Raw genomic sequence first — 9,316 nt, forward strand, 5'->3', positions numbered from 1 at the left:
CGTGCTTGATTTTCTTGTGTCCTAGGTGGCTTAATAGGATGTGCCTGACTAAGGGGTGTTGCCTGTTAGGACTAGGGATGTGCGCCGGACCATTTTTGCCGGATTTGGATTTGGTTCTAATTCGTCGTCCGGCTTTGGATTTGGATTTGCCAAACTGCGGTGACTGGCTTTGGATTTGGATTTGGATTTGGATTTTTTTACAAAAATTTACAAAAAAAGCTAAAATCACATAAATTGGTCTTTTTTTTCTTCCTAGAGTATTATTAACCTCAATAACATTAATTTCCAGTCAATTTAGACCATATAACAGCTCATAATATTGTTTTCAACATTATTGGCCAAAGGTTGCAGTGAGCTGACTGGTTCCTAAGCGACAGAGCAGCGGCACAACGACACAGACACCACAGTATAAAGTACATCTATGACACATTGCCACACAGCAGTGGCAGAAATGAAAAGTAGTGCACCCACCCAGTGGGGTACGGCCAGCAGAGTCACAGTACTTGTTTACATAGTGGGCTACGGCCCAAGGAGTCACAGTGCACAATCTTATTCACATTACACCGCACGTAGGGCCTGATTCACATTACACCATAAAGTAGTGTCTCTTATTTATGTTACGACACACAGTAGTGCCCCTTTTACACAATGCCCACAGTAGTGACCCTTTTACACAATGCCCACAGTAGTGCCCCTTTTACACAATGCCCACAGTAGCGGTGTTCTTTACACAATGCCCCCAGCAGTGGTGCCCCCTATGCAGTCCCCTTAGTAGTAGGGTCCCCTATGCAGTGCCCCCAGTAGTATGCCCCCCATTAGCAAGCCCCCCCAGTAGTATGCCCCCCATTAGCATGCCACCCAGTAGTATGCCCCCCTTTAGCAGGCCCCCCCAGTAGTATGCCCCCCATTAGCAGCCCCCCCAGTAGTATGGCCCCCCAGTAGTATAGCCCCCCCAGTAGTATGCCCCCCCCAGTAGTAGGCTGCCCCCAGTAGCAGGCCCCCCTCAGTAGTAGGCTGCCCCAGTAGTAGCCCCCCCTGTAGTATGCCCCCCAGTAGTATGGCCCCCCCAGTAGTAGTAAGCCCCCCCAGTAGTATCCCCCCCAGTAGTAGTAAGCCCCCCCCCAGTAGTATGGCCCCCCCAGTAGCAAACCCCCCCCAGTAGCATAGCCCCCCCCAGTAGCAGGCCCCTCAGTAGTATGGACGCCCAGTAGCAGACCCCCCCCAGTAGCAGGCCCCTCAATAGTATGGACCCCCAGTAGCAGACCCCCCCAGTAGTATAGCCCCCCCAGTAGCAGACCCCCCCAGTAGTATAGCCCCCCCCAGTAGCAGGCCCCCCCAGTAGCAGACCCCCCCAGTAGCGCCCCCGGACCTTTGACAAGTAAAAAAAATAAATAAATAAAACTTACCTGATTCCCCGCTCCCGCGCCGTCCGCTCTGCTGTCACACGCTCATGTGTGAGCTCCAGCCGGCTCCCTCCGTACAGCAGCCAATGAGAGTCTGTGTGACTCTCATTGGCTGCTTTGACAAACACACAGCTGCCGCTGGCGGCTGTGTGTCTGTGTCTGTGTAGGGCAGAGCGCTATCACTGCGCTCTGCCCTACACGCGAGGAGACCTGATGTCGGATTCTCTAGTGAGAATCCGACATCAGGCGGCCGCCGTTCGGCCCCGAACGGGGATCCGAGTCAGGCGGTGAACACCCGAACAGGGTTCGGGTGGACTCGGATCCCCAATGTTCGGAGCGGTTCGGATTCCACAGAATCCGAACCGCTCATCTCTAGTTAGGACAGGAGCAATGATGTGCTGCAGCGGAAAAGGTGGAGTGATCGTTCGTGGTGAGACATTTTTCTATTGGGTCATAAGCCGAAGGGAAGTATTGTTGTGATTTGTATGGTGCATAGTTTGACCTGGAGAATGTTGTTTAAGTTTGGTTCGTTGGACACGGCTAGGAAGAAGGTATAAATGGAGTGATCGTTCGTGGTGAGAAATTTTTCTGTTGGGTTATAAGCCGAATGGCAGAATTGTTGTGATTTGTATGGTGCATAGTTTGACCTGGTGAATGTTGTGTAAGCATGGTGCGTTTGACATGGCATGGAAGAAGGTATAAATGGGGTGATAGTTCGTGGTGAGAAATTTTTTCGGTTGGGATAAAGGCCCTGATTCAGACCCACTCGCGAGCGGCTGTCCGCTCGCAAGTGGGTCGATGTTCTGCACTGAGCATGCGCACGATGGAGGGAGCTCCGTCGTGTGCATGCGCCAAACGCGACGAGCGAAGGACTTTCCTTCGCTCGTTGTGTCTGATCAAAGGGGGCGTGCTGTCGATGTTGGTTGACAGCACGCCCCCTTTGGCGGGCGTGCCTCCCTGACGGGGGCGATCCTAAGGGAACGCCTCCCGTCAGAAGCCGGCCCACTGACATCACTAGTGATGTCAGTGGGAGTGATTTTGGCTCTGATAGAGCCAAAATCACTCCGGGCCTTGCGATTGAAAACCTCAACCGCAGGCTCCGGCTCGCAGTTTCGATGGTCGCGATGGTCAAGACCATCGCGGCCATCAAACTGCACGCTCGTATAGGCTGTGGGTGGTGACCCACAGCTATACGAGCGTCCAGGAGGACGCTCCATAGTTATGGAGGCCGGCCCTCATTCAGAGCGTGCGCTCTGCTCAGAGCGTACGGCTCTGAATGCGGGCCAAAGGCCGAATGGAAGGATTGTTGTGATTTGTATGGTGCATAGTTTGACCTGGAGAATGTTGTGTAAGCTTGGTGCATTTGATAGGGCAAGGTAGAAGGTGAACGTGTCAGAAGCCTGTTTGACAGAGCAGGGAAGAAGGTGAAGGTGTCAGAAGCCTACCATGCTGTGTCATTGGGTGGCTTGGTTGTGAGTCATGGCTTTTAGTTGGTGATTTAACTCGGTATTTCAATCCTGATGGATTGCATCTTGATCAATTGGATCTGTTTGCTTATAATGGAATTCTTGTTCCGGCCTAGGTCGTTTTGGGTGGTGGGCCAGTTTTCCGTTGGAGTCTGGCTTTGGCGGGAGTACGCTGCAGCTCAGTGGCTTTATGTGGCGCAAGATACGTTGTGGGGGCACTTGCCCTCGATGAACCTGGCGAATTTGTCCGCTTTGTGCGGGTGGACCCGGGTGCTTTTGTACGAAAGCATCTAGGATTGGCCCAGGGGGGAAGTGGGACACTCACAGCGTTAGTGCGTCTAGAGAGGGGACGTTTCAGTCGTTCCCCCGAGTATTGGAGCAATGTAAAAGCTAGAACTGAGTCTGCAGCGTCTCTTTGCCACCCTGGTTAGGTTAATTAATTAATTATAAATAAAAGCTGTGACCTTTTAGCCAAGCTCTTGTTGTCTGTGTCGTTATTTATTAGTTTAAGTTAAGTAAGCTATACAAGGTTGTTAAGAGTTTAGAAGCAATAAACCAATGTATGTCTTATGTCACTGTACAGCAGTATGCTGGCTGCCCTGAGATTACAGACTTCTATGTACTGACTGATCTAAGGGGGTCATTCAGACCCGCTCGTGAGCAGCAGTACGCTCGCAAGCGGGTCGATGTTCCCCACTGCGCATGCGCACGATGGAGGGAGCTCCGTCGTGCGCATGCTCGAGACCCGGGGAGCGACGGGCTTTCCATCGCTCCGGGTCTCGCACCAAAGGGGGCGTGCTGTCGATGTTGATTGACAGTATGCCCCCTTTGGTGGGCGTGCCGGGGGCGTGCCTGCCAGACGGAGGCGTTCCCATAGGAACGCCTACCATCTGAAGCCGGCCCCACTGACATCACTAGTGATGTCAGTGGGAGTGATTTTGGCTCTGATAGAGCCAAAATCACTCCAGGGCTTGTGGCAGGGAGACCCTACCGCAGGGTCTCCGTCGCAAGTCCGATGGTCGCGATGGTCAAGACCATCGCGACCATCTTTTTGGCCGCTTGCATATGCTGTGGGTGGTCACCCACACCTATACGAGCGGCCAGGAGGCCGCTCCATTTTCATGGAGGAGGGCCCTGATTCAGAGCGAGCGCTCTGGTCAGAGTGTCCGTCTCTGAATCAGGCCCTCAGTCTTTACTGTGGTGCTTCTCATGTGACATGTGCTGTAATGCTTGGGGTACCTGTGTAGATGCCAGCACTTGTCTTTGCAGCAAGTACAGTACACTCTCTCCTCTCCCTCAGGCTGCAGCAGCTTTAATAGATCTGTGTCCTATCAGCTTCTCTTGTCCTGCTGCCTTACATGGAAGGGGTCTCCTCAGTCACCCCGATCAGCTCCTGATCCCTGCTCTCTATGCCCTCAGTCACAGCACTCTCCAGCACACACCATGGCTCCTGTCACGCTCCTCTCTCTCTTCCCTGGTTTCACTTTTAATCCCGGGCTGTGTAGTGCTGCTCACAGCTGGTCTGCTCCTGGGTCCTAGAGTCCCTCCTCACTGCAGATCCAGAACATTCCCCAGCACAGGGCAGCACATAAAAGTCCACATGAATGAGATCCCTATGGGGTATCACAATACCCTACCCTCCAACATGACCCCTTCCACCCGGTACAAAATGCTCTGCTCCTGGACTTCCCACCTAATTAATGATTGCAGACACCTGTGTTGAACTAGTTAATAGATGAGACAGGTGTTTCACCACAGGTGTCTGCAATCATCAATTAAGAAGGAAGCCCAGGAGCAGAGCAATTTGTACCGGATGGAAGGGGTCATGTTGGAGGGTCTGCAATACACTATTACACCATGACATGTATACACAGCACAGGTACAGTACACACATCTTTTCACACACTATTACACCATGACATGTATACACAGCTATAGTAAACACATCTTCTCTTCACAAACTAATACACCATGATATTGTATATGAGTACACACCATATATATTTCGACCATTTGTACCCGTTGACCTTCTTACATGTCAACATTTAGTGTATCGACCTTTTGTCCCAGTCAACCTATTGACTGTCTAATATGTGGTGTCTATCTAGACATTGTCGACCTTCTTACTGTCTATCTATAGCCCAGAACCCAGTACAGACACGTCCTCCTCACACACTACTACACCATGATACACAGTATATACACAGCACAGGTACAGTACAGACATGTCCCTCTCACACACTACTACACCATGACACACAGTATATACACAGCACAGGTACAGTACAGACATGTCCTCCTCACACACTACTACACCATGATACACAGTATATACACAGCACAGGTACAGTACAGACATGTCCCTCTCACACACTACTACACCATGACACACAGTATATACACAGCACAGGTACAGTACAGACATGTTCCTCTCACACACTACTACACCATGACACACAGTATATACACAGCACAGGTACAGTACAGACATGTCCCTCTCACACACTACTACACCATGACACACAGTATATACACAGCACAGGTACAGTACAGACATGTCCCGCTCACACACTACTACACCATGACACACAGTATATACACAGCACAGGTACAGTACAGACATGTCCTCCTCACACACTACTACACCATGACACACAGTATGTACACAGCACAGGTACAGTACAGACATGTCCTCCTCACACACTACTAACCCCATGACACACACAGTATATACACAGCACAAGTACAGTAAAGACATGTCCCCCTCACACACTATTACACCTTGACACACAGTATATACACAGCACAAGTACAGTACAGACATGTCCTCCTCAAACACTACTACACCGTGATACACAGTATGTACACAACACAGGTACAGTACAGATATGTCCTCCTCACATACTACTGCGCCATGATATACAGTATACACACAGCACAGGTACAGTACAGACATGTCCTCCTCACACACTACTACACCATGATACACAGTATGTACACAAGACAGGTACAGTACAGACATGTCCTCCTCACATACTACTACACAATGACACACAGTATACACACAGCACAGGTACAGTACAGACATGTCCCCCTCACACACTACTACACCATGATACACAGTATGTACACAACACAGGTACAGTACAGACATGTCCTCCTCACATACTACTGCGCCATGATATACAGTATACACACAGCACAGGTACAGTACAGACATGTCCTCCTCACACACTACTGCGCCACGATACACAGCATACGCAGCACAGGTATAGTACAGACATGTCCCCCTCACACACTACTACACCATGATACACAGTATGTACACAACACAGGTACAGTACAGACATGTCCTCCTCACATACTACTGCGCCATGATATACAGTATACACACAGCACAGGTACAGTACAGACATGTCCTCCTCACACACTACTACACCATGATACACAGTATGTACACAAGACAGGTACAGTCAGGCTTGCCTACCCTCCCGATTTGGTCGGGAGCCTCCCGAATATCGGGTGCCGCTCCCGACCCCCCGGAAAGGCAGGCAAGCCTCCCGGCTGCCGCCTACCCCCCCAGACTAATAGTAAAAACTCCCGCTGGCGGGGGGCCCGATGACGCTATTCGCGCTGAATCGCGTCATCGTGGCTCCGACCCCTGCTTTACAATGCCTTTTTTCCGGCATTGTGAAGAGGGGGCGGGGCCACGATGACGCGATCGTGCGGTCACGCCCCGGCCCCGCCCCCAAAACGGCATCATAGCCCGGCCACGCCCCCCACACAACGCAGGCATTCAGCTCCCTCCCGGAAGGAGGGAGCTGAATGTCGGCAACTATGGGTACAGTACAGACATGTCCTCCTCACATACTACTACACAATGACACACAGTATACACACAGCACAGGTACAGTACAGACATGTCCCCCTCACACACTACTACACCATGATACACAGTATGTACACAACACAGGTACAGTACAGACATGTCCTCCTCACATACTACTGCGCCATGATATACAGTATACACACAGCACAGGTACAGTACAGACATGTCCTCCTCACACACTACTGCGCCACGATACACAGCATACACAGCACAGGTATAGTACAGACATGTCCCTCTCACACACTACTACACCATGACACACAGTATATACACAGCACAGGTACAGTACAGACATGTCCCTCTCACACACTACTACACCATGACACACAGTATATACACAGCACAGGTACAGTACAGACATGTCCCTCTCACACACTACTACACCATGACACACAGTATATACACAGCACAGGTACAGTACAGACATGTCCCGCTCACACACTACTACACCATGACACACAGTATATACACAGCACAGGTACAGTACAGACATGTCCTCCTCACACACTACTACACCATGACACACAGTATGTACACAGCACAGGTACAGTACAGACATGTCCTCCTCACACACTACTAACCCCATGACACACACAGTATATACACAGCACAAGTACAGTAAAGACATGTCCCCCTCACACACTATTACACCTTGACACACAGTATATACACAGCACAAGTACAGTACAGACATGTCCTCCTCAAACACTACTACACCGTGATACACAGTATGTACACAACACAGGTACAGTACAGATATGTCCTCCTCACATACTACTGCGCCATGATATACAGTATACACACAGCACAGGTACAGTACAGACATGTCCTCCTCACACACTACTACACCATGATACACAGTATGTACACAAGACAGGTACAGTACAGACATGTCCTCCTCACATACTACTACACAATGACACACAGTATACACACAGCACAGGTACAGTACAGACATGTCCCCCTCACACACTACTACACCATGATACACAGTATGTACACAACACAGGTACAGTACAGACATGTCCTCCTCACATACTACTGCGCCATGATATACAGTATACACACAGCACAGGTACAGTACAGACATGTCCTCCTCACACACTACTGCGCCACGATACACAGCATACGCAGCACAGGTATAGTACAGACATGTCCCCCTCACACACTACTACACCATGATACACAGTATGTACACAACACAGGTACAGTACAGACATGTCCTCCTCACATACTACTGCGCCATGATATACAGTATACACACAGCACAGGTACAGTACAGACATGTCCTCCTCACACACTACTACACCATGATACACAGTATGTACACAAGACAGGTACAGTCAGGCTTGCCTACCCTCCCGATTTGGTCGGGAGCCTCCCGAATATCGGGTGCCGCTCCCGACCCCCCGGAAAGGCAGGCAAGCCTCCCGGCTGCCGCCTACCCCCCCAGACTAATAGTAAAAACTCCCGCTGGCGGGGGGCCCGATGACGCTATTCGCGCTGAATCGCGTCATCGTGGCTCCGACCCCTGCTTTACAATGCCTTTTTTCCGGCATTGTGAAGAGGGGGCGGGGCCACGATGACGCGATCGTGCGGTCACGCCCCGGCCCCGCCCCCAAAACGGCATCATAGCCCGGCCACGCCCCCCACACAACGCAGGCATTCAGCTCCCTCCCGGAAGGAGGGAGCTGAATGTCGGCAACTATGGGTACAGTACAGACATGTCCTCCTCACATACTACTACACAATGACACACAGTATACACACAGCACAGGTACAGTACAGACATGTCCCCCTCACACACTACTACACCATGATACACAGTATGTACACAACACAGGTACAGTACAGACATGTCCTCCTCACATACTACTGCGCCATGATATACAGTATACACACAGCACAGGTACAGTACAGACATGTCCTCCTCACACACTACTGCGCCACGATACACAGCATACACAGCACAGGTATAGTACAGACATGTCCTCCTCACACACTACTACACCATGACACACAGTATATACACAGCACAGGTACAGTACAGACATGTCCTCCTCACACACTACCACACCATGACATGTATACACAGCACAGGTACCATTTAGTGTGGTCAATACCATGGCTAATGCACAAATGTTTAGTGGTTTCCACTCACTCCCTGCACCAGATGTGCTGTAATATATACCCTTTCACCAGCAGTCACTATGAATATGCATGAGCAGAGGGAGGTCTGCACGTGTTCATGGCAGCTGGAAGACGCAAATGTATGTTCTGTTGCTCTGCCTTGAGGAAACATGGTTCAGCGCTGTCCTCCACTCAGGAGCCAGGAAATCACAGAGGTGACAGCCTGGGATGGGGTAACAGTGAGCCGTGCCATGATGACCTTTCTCTTGTAAGCAGAAATATAGCAATAACACAAAGCTGAGTGGAAAACATGGCAAGAGAAAGTGGAAATGCAGTATTTGAATATAACAATTATCTTAAACGGGTCCGATGCCGAGTTCAACGCGTATTTGTGTAATTGCGCCAGCATTACTTGCGCGGAACTAAAA

The sequence above is a fragment of the Taudactylus pleione genome, unplaced genomic scaffold, assembly GCF_031769625.1.
Source record: "Taudactylus pleione unplaced genomic scaffold, aTauple2 ptg001161l, whole genome shotgun sequence".
Lineage (NCBI taxonomy): Eukaryota > Metazoa > Chordata > Amphibia > Anura > Myobatrachidae > Taudactylus > Taudactylus pleione.